Source organism: Ornithodoros turicata, unplaced genomic scaffold, assembly GCF_037126465.1.
Source record: "Ornithodoros turicata isolate Travis unplaced genomic scaffold, ASM3712646v1 Chromosome37, whole genome shotgun sequence".
NCBI lineage: Eukaryota > Metazoa > Arthropoda > Arachnida > Ixodida > Argasidae > Ornithodoros > Ornithodoros turicata.
The window spans coordinates 592,836-614,081 of NW_026999367.1; the positions used below are offsets into that span (position 1 = coordinate 592,836).

The 21,246-nt window shown below is 46.4% G+C and overlaps 1 pseudogene; it reads left to right on the forward strand.

Moving 5' to 3' along the window:
- The first annotated feature begins 342 nt into the window (after positions 1-342).
- Positions 343-1,025, forward strand: LOC135373968 (uncharacterized; annotated as a pseudogene).
- Positions 1,026-21,246: the final 20,221 nt, after the last annotated feature.

Sequence of the window (21,246 nt, forward strand, 5' to 3'; positions counted from 1 at the left end):
GATATCGGGGATGGTGGGCCATTGGAAGATGTTGTGTCATGTACGTGGTTATCACTATCAGTAACTGTCTCGGCTGCAGTCAAGGCCGCGCACCTGTTGCCCTTGTTTAGTGATTACGATAGGTGCAGCGCCACCTACGGACAGCTTAAAAGCTTAAACCTGTTGAGCAATAAAGAGAGCAGTACTCGTCGACTGTCAGTGCCTGTCTGCCGGCGCATCTACTGGACGCTAACCCAGGATGTAACAAATTGGCCACGAGGTGTTTTGTTCGGACCCACGGCACCCTACAAGGACAGCGTCAGGCCGCACAGCAGCACTGGCAGGTAAATTCTCAACGTACACATGTCGCGTTTGGGAAGAATAGGAGAGTTCGATGAAAGGACTGACTCTTTTGATTCGTACAACGAACGTTTTGAGCATTACGTGGCAGCAAACAATGTCGCCGAAGACAAGAAAAAGTTTGTGTTCTACACTGTCATGGGTCCACGCGCATTTGAAACCCTCACGAAGCTGGTCGTACCAGACCGTCCAACAGATAAAACGTATGCTGAAGCAGAAGCTATACTGCGTGCACATTTCAGTCCCAAACAGTCGGTGATTGAGGAGCGGTGCAAATTTAACTCTCGCGCAACAGGAAACAAAGTGTTGACGACTTCATTGTATCATTAAAGGAGGCATCAAGCCAATGCGATTTTGACGCCTTTTTATCAGAAGCACTAAGGGACAGGCTAGTAGCGGGACTGCGAAGCGAGGAAACCCAACGAGCGCTCTTTACAGTTGATGACCTCACATTTGACAAAGCGTGCAAAATAGCTCGGGAGCATGAGCTTGGGGAACGGCAGACTAAGATGACGCATGCCGGAGTGAAAAAGGTGGAGCAGATCAATGAAATTCGCAAACAAGGGAAGGGCGAAGGGTATAGTCAGGCTAATAGGAAAGGCCCCGCAAGAAGGAAAACGAATATATCGGATACCAAAGTGTTACCGATGTGGCAAATCGCATTGCCCAAGTCAGTGCTGGTATAAGAAGCACAAGTGTCACAAATGTGCGGAAAGCAAGAGCGGCAGACAAAAGCGAACTTCGTGGAGGTTTCACATAACGAGTCTGTGGATTCTGTATTTCAATTAGAATCTCGTATGAGTACACAGCAAGCCTACAAGATTGAGCTAAAAGTGGAAGGACAGACACTGTCAATGTTGATTGACACGGGAGCGTCTGTCTCCATTATGCCGGAAAGTACGTATAAAGAACGATTTTCGCATTTAAGGTGCCAGCCGTGCACTATCAGCCTGAAGACTTACTCCGGACAGCAACTCCCCGTACGATGACAGATCTTCGTAAATGTTCAGCATCAGGGAACACAAATGATTATGCCAATCATTGTGGTTCGAAATCGAGGCGAGAAGCTTCCGGTTCTGATGAGAAGGAACTGGTAAGAAAAACTACGCTTGGATTGGAGTCTTGTCGGGCAAGTCACAGCTGATTATCGTGTCGAGGAAATGCGTAAGAAATTTCGTGCGTAAGAAAGACTTGTTTGATTCAAGTCCGGGACCGATAAACGAATTCCAAGCGAAGATAATCGTCAAAAACGGCAGCACACCAGTGTTCTACAAGGCTCGATTCGTTCTTTTCGCTGTAAGAAATGCTGTAGCTGAGCAGCTGGTCGAACTCGAAAAGACCGACATTTTAAAACATGTTACACAGAGTGAATGGGCCACTCCATTAGTCGTGGTGCCTAAGAAGAGCGGTGAGGGCCTCAGACTTTGCGGCGACTACAAAGTGACTATTAATCCAGTGCCTCAAACGGAATATTATCCGTTACCGCACCCCGAATAACTTTTCTCAGTTTTAGCAGGAGGCAATGTTTTCTGTGTCCTTGATTTGTCCTCTGCTTATCACTAGATTGAAGTGGCATCCGAATGCCGTCAGCTGCTGACGGTCAACACACACCTGGGGCTTTACCAGTTTCAAAGATTACCGTTTGGTATATCAAGTGCACCTGCCATATTCCAGTCCCTGATGGACAAGGTTTTGAAGGACATACCTCAAGCAGGTTGTTGCATTGATGACGTGATTATTGCTGGGAAGGCATAGAAGACTGCAGCAAGCTCCTAGAGACGGTCCTTAAAAGGCTTAACAAGTATAATATTAAAATTAAGGAGTCTAAGTGTAGGTTTTTCCAGGACTCCGTAGTTTATCTAGGACATAAGATTACGCCTAAGGCTATTTATGCCACTGAAACAAAGATAAACGCCATCCTACAGGCCCCAGATCCAACAAATGTAACAGAGTTGAAAGCATATATGGGAATGTTGAACTTTTACGCACGGTTTCTGAAAAACCTGTCAACAGTTGCTGCTCCATTGTATGAACTTCTAAAAAGGGCAAAAAATGGTTATGTGATAGGAGATGACAAAGAGCTTTTAAAGCGACGAAATAACTGTTAGTCAATAGCAGTGTTTTGAGTTATTATGATGTAATACAGCCACTGGGAAGGAAATATCAGCCAGATATCCTTATGTTGCTACATGAGGAACATCCAGGTGTTTGTCGCATGAAGATGCTCGCTCGAGCGTATGTGTGGTGGCAGGGCTTAGACCTTGATATTGAAACGTATGTTAGAAAGTGTGCAATTTGTCAGACACGCAGTCAGCTTCTCCTCCTGCGCCGTTACAGCCATGGCAATACCCTGCGAGTGCTTTCAGAGGGTTCATGTGGGTTTTGCTTCTAAGGGCAACAAATACTTTTTAATCATAGTATATGTATTTTCAAAATGGTTAGAAGTGATTTATATGAGTCATACTAGTACGACAAAAACTGTGGAAAAGCTTCGCGGTATTTTCGCTACTTACGGGTTTCCTGAAGAACGCGTAAGTGACAATGAACCTCAGTTTATTTCACAAGAATTTGGAAATTTTTTGGCTACCTGTGGTGTGAAGCTCACCAGGACCCCTCCGTATCATCCCTCATCAAATGCTGTAGTCGAAAGCATGGTCCAAACTGTCACGACGATCACGTCGTTCGTCAGTTACGAGCAGCTTCTCGATTCAGTGCTTGACAGACGGCCACTTGAAAAACAACAGCCCCACAGCTGTCTGTGTGGGTTTTGTAGTCAAAGGAGCCGGACGTGTATTGTGTTGCCGTGCAGTGGGCCCGGTAGCGACGTTCTGCACTAGCATGTTCTGGTGCATTACGGAACATTCTCTTTTTTCTCCGACCTATGCTACCGGCAGCAACTTCCTGCTCCAACAGACAACATGTACAGCAACACGGTTTTTCAATTTCTTTTAGGGGCATTGGTTATCACTTGCAAATGGTAGCCAGATAGCTATAAATCACGCAGCCATCGCTGATGTAATCGTACACTTATACCAGTGCCGCGTCAAAGTGGTGCCGAAAAGTGAAAGAAACTACAAATTCCGTATCAAACCTTGTGTCTATCTCTTCCTTTTATGTGTATTTCACATGAAGTGCATGTTTCTCCACAACTAGCACCCCACTTTTTATCGCCTGAATTCAGAAAAGCATATCATCTGAACAGAACGCACCCTGCTTATTATATTACGTGAAACATCTTGTTGGGCATGTTGGACTACGCTGTTTACTGTACAGGTCAAAGAGTAAAAAGGGACACACACACACACCAAAAACACTTTGGTGGCATACTTTGTATATATGTTGCTTCATGTTTATATCCTGTGTAGAGTTTGTCTTGGTTGTCTTTCGTGGCAGAAGGTATATTTTAGTGCTTTTACCCTTTTCTCACGGCAGATTTAAGGATTTTTTTTGTTTCTCACAGGCGTCTATGATCCACCAGCTGGATCTGGGGCTACCGTCCAATCGCCATATGAGGGTACTAACAGATTCAGAAGGATGACATATTCCATTTACATGTTATAACTTACCTTACTATGGATATCATTTTTTTTTACAATGTAGTATATTGTTCTTACTATGAGTTTTGCTAGTTGCATGTATTCGGAGCAAACTTGCGAAGTGGAGTAGTTTGTACTGAGCGAGCATCCTCCAACAGGAAGAGACAGGGACACGAACACGCACAACAAGACAATCTGCTTTACTGGCAACTAAGTAGAAGATTACTAGAAGAAGGTGCTCACAGCTTTTTTCCGGAAGAGACCCCAGATTTTCCAGGTCTTGCGCCTGTGTTCTTATATCTTTCTTCAAGTAAAAGAAATGTCTTTGTTGTATTCGGTCACACAGTTGCTATAGTGAAGTAGATAGTCATGTTGTACATGTTTGTGTCACTGTCTCTTGCTGGTTGAAGATGATTGTCTGTATTCGTAGGACATGAAAATTATGTGAGCGTACATGTGTTTGCACACTTATTCCATTTTATGCACGTTTCTTTCACACAACCTGCTGATATTTGCATGCTTTTGCCCCACAGCAATCCCGTGCGGTAAACTAACAAGCTGCAAGTATATCTTTCTGATCGGTTCAGTTGTAACTCATGTCAGGCAGCATAACATTGAGACCGTCTCATTCCTGCTGTCCATGTCTTGTTTCAGCACTGTAATGTGGTGTAGATGTACATTGAACTACACAATAAAATGATAAGCAAAGCATGACTGAAATTTTGCTTTATCTTGAAATCTTTATAGTGCAACAATAGAGCATATCTGTTTGGACTTAACATATTGGAGAATGGACAGCGACAAGGACAACAAACACATAGGATGTTCAACTAGTAATATATTTATTTGGACTCGGAGTGTTTGTTCAAATAAACCACATGCTAGTTGAACGCTGTGTGTGTTTATTGTACTTGTCCCTGTGAATTCTCCACCATGTTTAACTTCACAGTGATGCGTTCAGGTGCAGGGCCCTGGGTCCTCATTTGCTTGTGGGATGGGTTAATTTACCAAGAGCTAGCAGCCTAGCCAGGAGGTCCAAGGTGCATGGGCATTATATGTGCACAGGGGAGGGTCAACCTAACGCATCCCTGAAATGCAACAGCAGTACAAGTGAGAGGCAAATGAAACAGCAACTAACTCACGTGAGTATTGCTGTTGGCGCAAGATGGGCCCTTCACGAAGTGTTCTATAGTCTTGTTCGACATGGTAATAAGTTCAGCGCACCGGCAAGCAACAACACAAAACAACAATGTACTTGACGTTTCTGGTCCCATACGGGTCCCATCAACAGAAGTGAGCCGTCCTATCCGCTACTGCCTATTTATGTACCAGTGTGGTGTAACAGTCTGGGAGAGGGCCAGGGTGCTTGTTGATGGTATCTTTTGTTCTCTTTATGTACCAGGATTCGAGATGCTTCCGTACACCCCACTTGGTTTCCCGTGCACGGCCGAATGGATTATCAAGGTATACCACGTGTCCCACCTTGCACGCGTGTTCACTTAGTTCAGACCTGTTTATGGCAGATTTCTCGATATCTTTCTTGTGCTCTTTCATTCGAGTCTTCGTTTTTCTTCCCGTCTCCCCGATGTAGACCGCCGGGCAGTCTTGACAAGATATCTTGTATACAACGCCCCCTCTCATCTTCAGGCGGCGTTCTGTCCTTTGGATGACTAATCAGGCTTCTCAGTGTTGACATGGGCTTGAAGGTGGTCATCATGTTTATTTGAGACAGTACACGCCTGATGGACTCCGAGAGACCTTTGATGTATGGGATGGTAACATACATGGGTTTGTCCTGGGTTTCATCAGGTATCTCTGGGCCGGGCGATACCATTCGATGGTATTTGTCATTAATGAAAGACTCTGGATAGGCCCTTCTTTGAAGGTTTCTTTTTGCTTCCGTGATTTCTTCCTGCCTCGTTTGGGGTTCTGAGGAGATCTCAACGGCACGTGAGAGGAGGGAACGAACTACTGACGGCTTCTGCTCCAGCGGGTGCCCTGAAGTATAGTAAAGAACTTGGCCTGTGTCACATGGTTTCCTGTAGACCGATGTCCTCAAAGCACCATATTGGCCCCTATTTACCAGGACGTCAAGGAAGGCGATCTTTCCATTAGTTTATTCCTCGTGCGTGAACTGAATGTTGTGATGAATGTTGTTCAGCTTATTAGAGAATGCGTCAATAAAATCCTTCTTAATAATCACAAATGTGTCGTCAACATAACGTCGGTGGAAGGCCGCCTGAGGTCCTGAATCCGCTAGGGCTTTGTCTTCAACGTATTCTATGACTAAATTGGCAATGGTCATTATATTGGACTGCCCATAGGGCATCCGTCGGCTTGTATAAAAAGCTTGCCCTTGAACTGGAAGAAGGTTTGTCCAACATACAACTTTAAAAACTCTAAAATGCCGTCCACTGTAAGATCAGTGCGGTCTTCTAAGTCGTCGTCATTTTCCGCTTGCATCGCCGTCATTGATAATCTATTCATGCTTGCACGGGAAACCAAGCGAGGTGCACGGAAGCATCTCGAATCCTGGTACATAAAGAAAACAAAAGATACTATCAACAAGCACCCTGGCCCTCTCCCAGACTGTTACACCCCACTGGTACATAAATAGCCCGTGCGGATAGGACGGCTCACTTCTGATGATGGGACTCGTATGGGACCCGAAACATCAAGTACATTGTTGTTTTGTGTTGTTGCTTGCCGGTGCGATGAACTCATTAACCGTGTCTACTCCCGGCCTCTGGACTATATTTGTAACAGACGGTAGTAACACACTTTTAATACTGCTATGTACAACCAAGTTGCACCACAACTGCGGGATTCTCAGTCCGGCTCCAGTTCCGAAACAGAATGATCTTTTTCACAGCACGAGAGCTGCGGATCTCAATCCCCTGCTTCTTCAACTGGCGCCACTACAATATTCTGTCTTGTTCGACTTAAGAAGGAAACAAACTCTAGTTCGTCAGCTCTCAAAATATTACTGCAGGGCAGATAGGATGGTTGGATGCAGAGAGGTTACGCGGTGTAATTGTATGTATTTCACTATTGCCAATTGGATCTTATTTTTATGTGAGAAAACTCAAAATTTTACTATTGCACCTCCTTATCTCCAACGGCACACGTCTCAGCTCAGCCATGAGATACAAGCATTCTTTTGGATTTATTCTACAATGTAGATGAACATCTGTATAGCTTATGGCTTATAGAGTTCGCGAGGCTGTGACTGTAACTGTTTTGTGTACTCCTCGCTAGACAAGGTGCATTCAGATATGAGATCTTCCAGCACAGGACTTGGTTTTGAGAATCTGAGCTCCCTTTTATTTCGGAAAGGGGAAGCTCAGATCCTGATGGTCAGTCGGGCTGCACCAAGGGAGATTAATTTGCTTTTGCCATGCTATACATGCCACAACAATGTCACATGTATAGCATGACAGACGCAAATTAATATCCCTTGGTGCAGCCCGACTGACCATCAGGATCTGAGTTTCCCCTTTCCGAAATAACACAACATCAGCACAACATCAGCAGTACATAAACTGGTAGAAATCCAGCGAACCAGTATAAGGAAATATAAAGGGAATTGCCTCAAGAGCCGCTGATATTTCTCCTAGCACCGTCCTCATCATTGGCTTGGTATTCAAAGGGTTACCTAACCCTTTAAATACCATGCCAATAATAAGGATTGTGCCCAGAAGAAGATGAACAGTCTCTGTTCGAAATATCCGAGGCTCTCGTCATGAGGCAATTCCCTTCGAACGTCAGCTGTAGTATCACCAAATAATTATGCTTCTTCAACATATGCTTCACCTTACCACGTTGACGCAGCTGTTATATCAGGTTCTCGAGGTGGAACAGCTGATATCGCCAAAGGATGCCAGCAGCACACTTTCAGCTGTGCTCGTCTCTGCATACCCTAAGAACGACTGACACTATATTGGAGGGCCCTACTTGGGCATCAAGAAGTGGGTCTGAATGCCTGCAAGGCAAGGTTGCAAACAGTTGTGGGTTTCTGAAAAGTGTAATTGTATAGTAATGTGGCATCAATTCATGATAAAATGACACTATAGTACTATTTGGATATGTCACATTCTACAGCAGAGGTGTTGCCTTATGCAGTCTACTGTTTTAGGCTGTGATAATCGAATATTGCTCTGAACAAGAAATATTATTTCATGCTAATAAGGTAGTACTATTTATGCTCTGTGCCATATATGACACAGGAACACCTACAGGGAACCAAATTCAACGTGAAGCACTTTTTATTGTGAGAAGAATTAACCTCTAATCTCATCAACTGATTTTATTCAATAAATAAGATCAAATGCCCTCAGCTGAAATTAATCAACTTATTCTGCACCTATTTGAACCAGTGGGTGTGTTCCAAGTGTGCACATACAGCATTTTACGTTTCAAGCAAGTCTTAACTACAAAAGCGTCATGCAGTACTACTGAGTGCGCAGGTTGGAACGGCTATCTATCTTTCTCGCATGGTTTGTGGCTGAGCCCCTGCTCATTTTATTGTTTTACGACGGGCTGTACATCCTAGCTGGCACACACGAATTCCGTGAAAGCGTCGTCGTAGCACCATATCGTCAAATCATTATAGATCAGTGTGGCTGCGAAAGAAATGTCACTTACCTCGGGCAATGGCATGCTGAGTAATTGCCTGTGTTCAGTGGATATCGGCACGGCGTCAACTCAAACACTGTCTTTGTTAATGGAATCCCGACGTGCATTCGCTTAATGTCAGTGGACCTGTAGAAGTCGACCGAAAAATGCGACGAACAGACGCGTAGTTTTTCTCGTAGGTCAGGGTCAGGGTCACAGGAAATTGCATCCTTCCACTTTTGCTTCGTCTCGCGGTCCCTCGACTCGTGAAACACCTCTGGTTTAGCTGTGGGCGTCTTCATACAGCCAGGACCGTATCGACGTGCACCGCCTGACATGATCACTTCGGAGCTTCGAGACGTTAAGAAATGTCAGCGAATTTCCCATTAGTCATACGTGTCGAAAGCACAGCAGACGAACTTTCAGACAATAACGACACGGTCGACTGCTCCCAGCCAGCGCAGCCCTCTGGTTCGCTTAGATAAATACGTCACGTTGATGCCGGTCCCGCTGGAGCCTCCGCGGCTGCGGAGGCGGCTCTGATCTTTAAAATTCGTTTATTTAATATCTAAATGGTTCCCAGTCATGAAAATTGCTCAAATAGACCAATGAACCATACCGAACATTATGGTATCAATTTGATAGACTCGTTTCCGGATGCCACTCTCCCGTTAAGAACTCTAGGCCAGTTTACAGGACATAGCCCACAAGATTCGAAGACAACGCAGAGGATTTTGACTAGGGTTTTTTAGGGTACGCCGTAGGGGGGCAACGCGGGAAGGTTCCACATTAATGTAGTGAGTACCGCTCTTAGACCTGTTGAGTTGTCCGCCATACAGTTTACCGTAATCGTCAAAAGCCTTCAGCGCAGGTTAAAGGCAAGCTTCTCCTGGTAGCATGACAGAGATATCATCTGCATATGCGAAATTAGGAGGGGGGGGGGCAACCACCGAGTGAACTAAGGAGGACAGGGAGGGAGCTTCAATGAAGCAGGAGCGGGTTGATTGCAACCGCGTACAGTACAGGAGAAAGGCGACAGCCCTACCGTATACCGCGCGTAATCCCAATAGGACGCGATAGACCATCAGCAACGGAGTCCAGGCTTTTCGCACCAAGGTACAACACTTCCAAAAAGCGAACCAATGCTTCTTGAAAACTGCTGTAAGCATGGAAAACAGACACGAACGACGCACTCTGTCAAAAGCTTTTGCCTGGTCGAGCGAAGCCAACACCGCTGTTAGCTGACTCAGGTTTAACCACATGATGGCGTCACGCATCGCCATCCTGTGGAGGACCGATGACCTGCCAGAGACCGAACAGGCTTGACATGGGTGCAAGACCTTCTTTAACTGCGGCTAAACATGTAAGAGAAGCGCCTTAGCTAGAATTTTGTAGTCGCAAGTCAAAAGTGTTATGGGAGGATGCGCATCCGGGTCCTGCTATCTTGACGCGTCCTTGCAGAGAAGGAGAATTACGCCACTCTGCATCGTGGGGCAGAGCGCGCCTCGCGACAAGCATTGATTACATATACGAGTTAAAGCGCAACCAATTACACTAAAAAAAAGAAAGAAAAGCGCTTTTAGAACTCGACTGGGAGGCCATCGATGCCTGGACACCTCCCGTTCGGTACTGACAAAACAGCGCAAAAAGTTCATTTTGCGTGAGCGGCCCTGAGTGTGCAAACTCCATTTGTTTCACCGGGAGTAGGGACTCAGGGTTAAGCTCGTTGGATGATGACTCTTGGTAAAGGGCCGCGCAATGCTCACGCATTGCAGCTCGAATGTCATCAGGTTGTATGAGAAGTGAGCCGTCAGCTGACCGGACAACGGTGATATCGGAGACCGGGTATCCTACCACATAGCGCCGGAGGAGTAAGCGGGAGCAGTATGCTTCTCGACACCAGCGTTCGACGTTTCGCTGCGCTGCGAAATTGCGCTAGGAGCACATTCCCATGGCCATCAGGCGCCTCTGTACATCCTCGATATCAGATGCAGTGTCATGGCTGCGAGAGCCAGGGGGGCGTAGAATAGCTAAGACCTGCCTGAGTACGTCTCTACACTCCCGGTGTTCACGCGCGCCCCGTCTATCCGAACAACGAAAACGATCAGCGGCTCTCAGCTCCAAAGCCTCCCAGTGCCCAAAATCGGGTACGGAACATTATTCCGACAGTCAATGCTGGATGTCTTCTTTAACTTCCTGGTCTTCTAGCAAAGACGCGTTCAATCGCCAAAGGCAGCGACCGAAGCGAAAATTCTTCAGCCCTGAGGAAGATACAACAACTCCATGATGATGAGTGAGGTCCCCGGCCGGTTTCGTCTGGCACCCAGAGACATAATTCAGCATTCCTGGAAGCACAACGAAGCGATCCAGCCGACTGTGGTGGCCACGGGAGTTAACTCAAGTGAATTCGTATCTGTCGCCATGGACGTATGACCAGGCGTCAGTTATGCCAATGACGCTCACAAGGCGCTCCAGTTCTCTGCAGGCCTGCCCACCGTGTTGGCGGGCAAACGTGCAATTAAAATCACCAGCAAGTATCAGTTTTTGCTGCCGAAAAGAAAAGTGTCTAATCGACTGAAGAAGCCGAATCTCTCACTACGACGTGCAGGCGCATAAATATTTACAATTCGAAATGATTTGCCGTCAAGCTGAAACTCCAGAGATACCACCCTCCCATCCGCATCGATGTCAAACCACCGGATGGAGCCCTGAAAAGAGGGGAAAATGAAAAAGGCAGGTTCCAGCTCGCTGAGGCGAGCCACAGCTGAAGAATGCCCTGACCCCATGTGCAGTTTCTAGAATTTGAATGGACCTTCCTGATAATGGTCTAGTTTCTTGCAGCTGTAGGGTATCGACATGGGACAATTTCAACTCCCAACTGATTGGCCTGTTTGCAAAACCCACGCACATTTAAGGTGGCGACACGAAGCTGGGACATAAAAAAGAGGGATAGTAAGAACACAAACATAGAATTGACAGATAATCTCTGGCTTCGCTTGGAATCATGAGCCGACATTTTGTCAGCAACGATGGCGGCGTCTCTACTACATCAGGAGACTTGTACGAGGAGTCATGCTTCCGTTTACAGCCAGACGCGCCAGGCGTCACAGCACCTGCCTCCCGGTCGATTTCCAACCTATTGGATTCGGAAGACGCGACACTTACGCTGTCGTCATCTACATTGTTTCTCAACAGCAGGAACGAACGAATCACCCACGGGGGCGGTATCTCAGTTGACGCACTCCTAACCGCGAACAGATGCATGAGCAACTCCCGCGGAACAACCGCTGGTACCCTCTTGAACTGCCACACCGACAGTTACTGCGTCTGCTCTAGTAGCTCCGGCGGGTGCGGTAGAGGTACACTCCAACTCTACGGAGCGCACAGGCTCCCCCACAACCACCGGAACAGACACCACGGGAGCGTCCGGCGACACACTATCACCGACTACACGTGAAGCCCATGTCTTGACTGTCCAAGTCGCTGTAGCGTGGTCACCGCCGCGGCACTTGCCCAGAGCATCACACGACTCATAACCAATCTCGGCGCACACTGGTGCGACACAATTTTTCTTATATGCCCTTCGCAATTGCAGCGTAGGCACACGTGCGTGAGGTAGATGAAATTGGGAAGGGGTAACGAAAGGAAAGTTAGGTAGCAAGCGAGCTGGTGGTGACGATCCATGACTTGAAAACCCGAGACGAGGTAGGGACGAAAACAGACATACACAAACACGGTCTCAAACTCAGCTGACAGGTTTATTGCAAAACAACATTTAAATAGACACTAGGTGGGAGAGTGGGGGTAAGCTAACAAGCTCTTTAAAGCTGGAGACAAGGTCAAGGAAGCTTTGCTGACACAGTTCCCATAACTGAGGATAGAAAGGGTTTCCCGAAGGTGCCTTCTATGAAGGTCAGCCTCCCTGGCCAACACCGTTGTTCGATTCCATAAGGGTTCACAGTTGTTACAATCTTGTAAATGTTTAGCTACCTCTGACACACGGTCTTTGTTCCTCACCTTCAATGCATGCTCACGCAGACGATCATTTAAGCAACGCTTACTTTGCCCAATATAACAAAAACCACATTTAAAAGGAATTTCATAGACGATATTCGACTGACAGGAAACAAACATTCGCTTATGATTTTTACAACTTGTTACAGATTTACTGAAACGTGTCAGGGCGTCAAGACGAAAGTTATTGCGAAAGGCAAGGTTGACATTAAATTTTTTGGCAACATGTAGTAGATTGTGTGATACGGCATGAATGTAGGGAATAACCGCACGGTTCTCGTGGGGTTTCACAAGGTCATTGGCAGGACCGAACATCTTAGCGCTAATACGCCTTAACCCACGGATCACCAAAGACTGAGAATACCCCGCATCACCCAAGCGAACCATTTGGTGTGTGATAGAAGAGCGAAGGTTATGGATGCAAGACTTTTTTGCGGCATTTGACAGTAACCCAGAGACAACACCGAATTTAACACTTTTCGAGTGACAACTATGGGCCAGAAGTACCGGCTTAGGTTTTTCTTTGCCATAGGACCAACACAGACCCTGATTGAACATGATTCTTAGGTCCAAGTATTGAAGAGAATTACCGGTAGGACGCTCAAAGGTAAAGGCTAACTCAGGAGCAGCAGATGCTATTACACCACGGCATTCATCAATAAGACCCTCATTCTCACAAGACAATATAAGAAGGTCATCAACAAACCTTTTTACAAGTACCAACGGGGAACGGAATGCAGAAAGAAACGATATTATAGCATTATCAACAGTGCGTAGATAAATCTCAGACAACATTGGCGCAATAGATGAGCCGATACAAATACCCGTTTTCTGCGTGTACAATGCGCCAATGTGTACAATGGCTTTTCATTTTCATCAAAATTCGACGGTTGCCCGTTTCAATCCGTAACCACAGGCCCAAAACCAGTACGCACCGTCTCCACAACCTGATCTAGGACCTGAACCGGTACAGACACTACCGTCACTGTGATTAAGTTAGATTCTATGGAAACCATTTCAGTCACCTACGCTTTCACACTGACTGAACGAAGGGCCTTTATTGTTTGAGCGGTCTACTTCGCTTTCACTACGGGGGTGCATGCGCATCCGCCCAAATGACGCATAGTTTTCACGATCTTGTCTACTTTCTTCACTAACGGGACCAGGAAGTCAACACGGGACACATTAGAGGGCAGTGTCACCGAAAAATCTAGCGGCCTGCTGGCCATGGTTTGGTTGGGGTCAGTGGACCAAACACCAAAACCACTCACACCACTGGCATGTCAAGCAGACCCTCATAAGGGGGAAGCACGTCAAAGAGAAGGAAAGAAACTCACACAAACAAACAAACAAATAAATACAAACTTACCAAAAGGAGAATCTAGCAGACCCGGAGGGCGGAGGGAACACGTCCAGTTCGAACAACTTCTTCATATTGTCAACTGTAGGATGGGAGAAAAGAAAGCTTGCCCACATCACAATTAAAAAATGGTACTGCTCTCGCGCTAAAAACGAAGAGCAGGATCAACTAGTGCTCCTTAAGTATTTAACTTCTTATGTATTGGCATCATGGTGGTTACTTTTTCGTACACCGTGTGTATTGTCATCAAGCAAGATAACGCGCACGATCAAGAAAAGACCTTCCCGGAACAGCACCGGAAGCGGTACTGCCCCGACGACCTTGTTATCGGCCGCGCGTTCAAGGACACGGCCCACCCAGGGGCGGACCGCGTTATCAAGGGGCCCTTCTCCAAATATGAAGGACCGGCTCCCTTTTGCCTCCCTCCACCGCGAAAGATCCTGGCCCAAAGGCGAAAGATCAATACGCGCAAGATCACCGCAAACGCGAAATTCGGGTCCGGCGACTGCTTCATGTCATCAGCGCCAGACATCTAACTTTGCTGGTGTGGCCGGACGGGTTTAGAATAAAATCTTCGTCACTGCTGCTCCCCTAGCGGAACGCGATGACGACGACGACGCCTGAGTTAACTGCTGCCGGTCGCAGTGTTCTATGAAACATTCTTTCGAGCATGAAAGGCTTCCTTTGCCACAAGAAGTTAATCACTGTTGGGAAGATACATCAATAGCATCAATTACCAATAACATCGATTTGGTATAATGACGCGCCTATTTAATACGTGGGGACTTGCTGCCAGTACAAATTTCGGAGATTTTTGAGAAAGAACCTTACCGGAAACGGCGCTGCAAAAGCATATTTTTAAGAGAAAATTTCCAGATAATTTTTAAGCGAAAATTTCCATGAAAAAGAAAACTGCACCACACGCGATACTGCTCGACGACCCCCGCAGGTAATGTATTGCATTGCCAAATGTGTGAAATTAATATACATCAAGATTGGACGCATCAATCTCCAGGATGGCAAGTGTATTGTCATCAAGCAGGAAACCTATCAAATACGGGAGAGTCGCTGCTGAGGAGAGTAGAGTCCTAGCAAGCTGGATAGAACATGACTTGCCACTGACACTGAACTTGACGGAAAAGCTGAGCAGACATCAGCCAGCGGCGACAGCACTACAGAAGGCCGTGCCGTGCTTTTTCACGGACGATTTGGCTACGAAGACCTGTCCTGACAGCCTGGAATATAGTTGTGCCTCCGAAGTCTGCGCCACCGAAAGCAGCCGGCGACAACAACAACAAGCAACGTTGGGCTAGTTGGTTAGCATACCAAGTGGTAGAAAGCACACAAAAACACGGACTAGAAGAAGACGACAATACCAGCGCAACTCACAACTCTAATTTAATGTGACCAAAACACACAATCGCGCACATAGCGACGCCACCTACGGCAGCAACAGCCTCAGTCAGGGTCATCCCAAACAAAGATAAGTGGCCTCCATGCGCTGCTATCAAGGAAGAAAATCTCCCTCTCCGATAATGTTACCGATGCCGGCAACGACGGATTCAAATTTGAATGTGTATCTTCGTAATTAACGAAGCCAATTGTCTGCAGTGGGTGCGCGGAACCGATAACGCTTCTAGGTGCCGCACAGTGGCCAAACAGACAGTCGAGAGCTTAAATAATTGCGTTAACCTACGCCACAGCAAAATGAGAACGTGGCAAATCCTAAAACAGTGTTCGACCGTTTCACACATCCTTCAAGACGAGCAACCGTCAGTACGTGAACAGGAAGACGGCGCAATCGATGATGAAGAGGAAGAAGATCGTGGGCCAACTTCCACTGAAGACTGGCCCGGCGGGCATCTAGCCAGCCCGCAGTGATTCGAGGAAGGCAACTTTTTCGGCACCAAAGGGACTGGTGGACTGTACTCCAACTCCCTGATAGCTGTATAAGAATAGCTGACGGCCCCTAAGTAGATGTCAGCGTTCGGAAGCTCGAGTCGTAAAAGTCTTACAACATCAGCACAGGTACTGTATTGACGAGTAAGGACTTCAGAACTTGGCCGAAACTTAGGGCTGTGAACGACCCACTCGGTGGTACATCGCAGAGAGCACTGCACTAATGTGCACGCTGGGTGTTTGAGAGTGTGCAGCCTCGTAGTAAATGCGCGGCTAAAGTGCAAGGCACTTGTCGGGCACCACCGGCAAGGCTAAGCCGCCCTGGTCTCGTGTCAGTGATCCTGCTACCGTCTTCCATTACACCCTGCATTGGTGGCTGCGCCGAAGAAACATGTTTGGAGTGAAGCCCTCGGGAGCACCAGGCTTCAGTCTCAGGTTTTTATTTCTTCGCCAACTACCTTACTGTCTCGCACCGCACTTCCATCAGGAGTGCCAGGTGATAGTTGGCAGAAGAAAATGTCACACCGGGAAGAAACCCAGTGCCGGTTTGCTGAAGTTGACGCAGATGTGCCTGAACTTTGAATGTCAATGCACGCTTCTCGTGGGCCTGTTTCTGGCCCCCGGCTCTCAGACAGTTCCATGTGTCATGTTTGAGCATCTATAGCCTCTGGGAACACTGCAGCTCCAGAAACATTTTGTGTACACCCGATAATATATCTTTCCCATTAATTACACAGCTGAAGACACGTCCACTATGAAACTGTAAGCTCCACTGAAACAGTAAGGAAGCTCATCTCAATAAAACTCTCCCGACTCATTTGCTTTATTTGGCCTATGTGTATTGGTAAGTCTAAGAAACGTGCCATCACTATCTATGCCTACGGTTACTATTCTCCCGTGCAGGTCTTTCTCAAACTTGATAACTTTTACCTCTCTTGGTTTTAAGGAGATAATGCCGACCCCTCTTGAGTCATGGGTTCTGTAACTTCAATAAGACAGTGCGTTAAAACATCCGTCAAATTCTTTTGCCTTCAGCTGTTTGCACCAATGCGATTCTTAAATGAACATACAATTCACGCCTAAAAGTCTGGCTATGTATGCGACTTCGTTCGTTTGACTCTACTTCTAAAATCCCCTTAAATTAAACGTTAATAATTTGATTGACGAAGTCGGAGTAGGTGAAAAACGTCAAAAACTTCACGAAAAACGTAACACACCGGGGAACAGCAATCTCATCTAGACACGCACCTTATGCGCATTTACCTCCCTCTTCCTCCTTTTCGATATCCTCCTCCTTTTTCATTGTCATGCCTCTATCATTCCTGTCACAACTGTATTCACACGTCCTTCACTTGTTTATTGATTCTTTTATTTATTTAATTAGTTACCTCAAATGCCCGAGGGCTTTGAGGGGGGGGGGGAATAAACCGACACAGAATTACACAAAAAGAAACACTGCATTACACAAATACTAAGAATCACACTGAAGAAAAAGGCGAAACAATTATCTCCGGAACTGCCCGCTCTCTGACAGGTTCACAATATGACCTGGAAGGGCGCTCGAATCTCCGATTGCGGTAGAAATGCACGAATGGAAATGAAGACCAGAACGTTAAGCTATCTGCCTAATTTTCTTTGTTTGGTCTATGCGGTCGGAAACGTAGTCCAGAGAAGAGAGTAGTTTGTTGCCAAGAGTGGGGTTTGATGAAGCAAACTTAACCTCTCACTCTATTGTACGTCTAATGGAGAGGAGAGGAATATGAAAGTGCGATTTCAGACGCTAACCTCCCACGAGTTGGATGAAGCGGACAGCTCTGTTCTGAATGGACTCTAGTGGAGCGATCAGGTAATGTTGGTGGGAACTTCAAATGGCAGAAGCATATTCAACCTTCGATCTAACAAAGGTTTCAAAAGCCCTCTGACGTATATGCGAAGCGCAAGGTGAAGATTATGCTTTAGGTAATTCAGGGTTTTGTTGGCTTCGGAGGTTACGTTATGTATATGGGTTGATCATTTCAAGTCTGATGTGAAAAGATATACCAGAGAGATACCTTTCGGATACGGGTGTAGCTACGCTCTCTCCAGTACCCGACGTGTCGTTTTTCCACCGAGGAGACGCACACCAAGGTACATATAAATGGTAGCGAAGCTTGCATTGGCCACCACGTCTTCAAGGGCGGCCATGATAAAACCGTCAGCGCCATCCATCCGTTGTGGGGCAAACTACAAATACCGTCATAATGACGTCACCTTGTACGTCACCTTTACGTATACCGCGGGCCGGTCCTTCGCGGGCGGGCGCCGCGCGTTCCTTCCATTGGGATGTCGAGCCGCGGAATATCACATAAACTGTTGAAAGCAAATCCAAGAGCAAACACTCCTAAACAATTTGTAAACAGAGAAGAATTAACACTAGCGACATCCGTGCAACAAAGGACATAGGAGACCAGGTGGGGACTTGTTTTCTTTTATCACAGGTAAATTCGCCATGCCGTTATAAACAGTATAAATACTCACATGAGACAATTGATGTTCTGAGGCTGCAACACACTGACTTTTCAGTGACTTCCATCTTTCATCATAAATACCTACGACAAAATAATGTGCAAAATAACCAGTGTACTGAATAAGCACGAAAGGATGCTGTACAAATTCCAGCAAACACAGGTGGGGCCCAGGACCTTTATATCCAATGCATGCTGCTATAGCTGTCCACATGCACATCTGGATCTTTCCACCGATATATCGTACAAAGAAGGTGGAAGTGAACATATTTGCACTGGAACATGACATTATATGATATTTGCATACTGTGTGCTCCTATGTCTGCCCACAGCTTTTGGCATTCGTAACGAATGCTATGGGGGAATTAGAAGGCACAAGTCCATTAGCTCAGTTTAGAAGTCTGTGATGCCTTATCTTGCAAAACAGCCACACTAATATCAGCTTCCAGCAATGAGAACCTTGTTCAGTGTGTACACACCCTGCTGATGACTACTACTTTGATTACAACAGTATTTTTGTATTAAAGGCATGTCAAAGCATCGACAATGTTCTGTGCTTCTGCTATTTTGTGCACATTTTGCCATGTGGTGTAGATCTGCTCAGAGCTGCACAAGGTGCTTAGCCCTGCACATAACTGCGCCTACATACTGGCGGTTGTGCACACAACTACTGAACTCAGCACAGGATTCAAAATATAAAATTACGTGCTAGTGATCTATGTACACAGGTATACACTTAATACGCATCAAAGAATAAGCAAACCGCTGAAGATTCAAAATAGAAAATGTATGCTAGTTATCTATGTACACAGGTGTACATACACTAAACATATAAATAATAGGCACCGACTACTTAACCCTGCATGGCTGTCAAAATACAAATAACACAGTAAGGAGCTTTGTGCAAAAGTGCACTTTGACAAATCATATGCTACACAGGAATGAAAGAATTACAAGAGATCATGTGTAATCTAGGTTATAAGTGAAAGCACTGGATAGACAACAGAACCATGCATATCCTTTTGCATGGAAAGAAAACTTCTGGTTACATTACAACAACATGCAGACACGAACTTAGTTCTGACGTAACGTACTATTTCGTACTTCCTTTGTCGTGTAAACCAGAACAGTCATACCCCCAGAAAAAAGTGAAATAGATCATTATACACCGATGAAGAACACAAACTCAATGTCTTTGGCACAAGTGTGTCCAACACTTCACACAGCTTGGACCTGACCCCTTGGGAGGTGAGGGATGTAGGCTTCCTCACACACACCCACAAACGTCGAAAAGGCAGGAAGAGGAACCGACAGCTCCAAAGTCAGTACTGTCCACATTCTTGACACTCACATAAAGCAATAGCTGGCTACTGTCCTGAAATGTGGCATTCCTCCGAGTAATGTCCCATGTTCGACTTGGTGGTTTGAAATTGAAAAGACGACGATGAAGAAGAAAACGGCTATAAACAGTCACAAAGTGCGCAGCTAACGTACGGCGAACTCGTAGCTAACAACTTGGAGAGGGAGAGGTACCGGAAGCGTACTCGCGGCTCTGTCTATAATCTTATGTATTACTGGCAGACCGCGCGAATTGCTATATTAAAAACATGCATATTGCATTAGTACACACATTCGCGCCTACGATTAAATTATTTTTTCCTTCGTAGTTTGCCCCTCAACAACCACGCTCGCATGCAGGTCCCCCAAACTCACCTCGGAAAAGCGTGCAACGAAGAAGGCCGCCACTAGATACCCCACTGTTGCCGTTCCGGATCACTTCAGCGCGCTAAGTCTAGCGGCAAAATGTTTTTGTTGTTTCTGCGAATGAATCTAGTCTTTATATGTCCAAATAAAACGCGTATAACAACTTTCTGTATCGTGTTTCACTTTTTGGTCCCGTTTTTAAACGTGTTGAGCGATCGGAAGGATCTAGTGCACGGCTGCGTGCATCACATAGCGTACCTCTTGTACCAGGCGCCGCAGGCGCAGTCGTCCATTTCTCCTTCGGTGACTTGGCCTGGCTTGGGTTGTGCTTCAACTGGATCTTTAGCGCGCTACAATCAAACGCAAGCCAACGTCTGGTAACAATGGGGTATCTAAGGGCGGCCTCCGGCATTGCACGCATCGGGATAGGAACAAATACATGGGAAAATGGCGACCTTGGGGGACCTGCTCGCATGTGTATCATGAAGGGCGCAGGGTTGCTAACACATATTTCGTATTTTCCCCCGCCTTCGCTACAATTTATATTTACCTTGCGCACACAGCGTTGCCGTGGTTGATGAATCGGACATATTCCCACGGTCACACTAGAGCGATTTTCGAGCACCTCAACATTCTTGATGTCCACCCTACAACAGCGTTCCATATCCTCCGGCTCCTCCTCTAACCTGCTTTTCGTCATCCTCAGGATCCTGCTTGTTCTGATGCTGAACCTTATGGCATCTTGTATGGAGCGCCGCTTGGCGTCCTGACAGTCAGGATCGGATAAGATCGGCTGCGGCCGTCACAGGGGCGGTGTTTTTTGCTACTTGAGCAGGACCACTTGCTAGCTGCGCTCTCTTTTTCCTGTTGCTTGTCCTGCTGTCCGAATTTTGGGTAAAGAATACATCGCCCTTATCGACACGGGAGCTGTTTCCTCACAGGACACTGACTTCCCAGAGAGTGTGGGAAAAACTACTCGACACCTTTTGCCGGTTCGGGTTTTCCGCACAACTGATCACGGACAACGCAACCTACTTTACAAGTAAGGTGTTCTCAGATTCTTGCGCTGTCTTAGGCATTCAGCATAAGGAGACTTCCCCGTATCACCCTCACGCTAACATTACCGAACGTGTTAATCAGAACCTGAAAATGATGTTGGTTGCTTTTGCTAGCCAGCACCACCGTGATTGGGATCTTCGCCTGGCTGAGCAGGCGTTCGCTACACGGACGACGGTCATCAGATCCACATGCTTCACTCCGGCGTTCGTGAACTTGG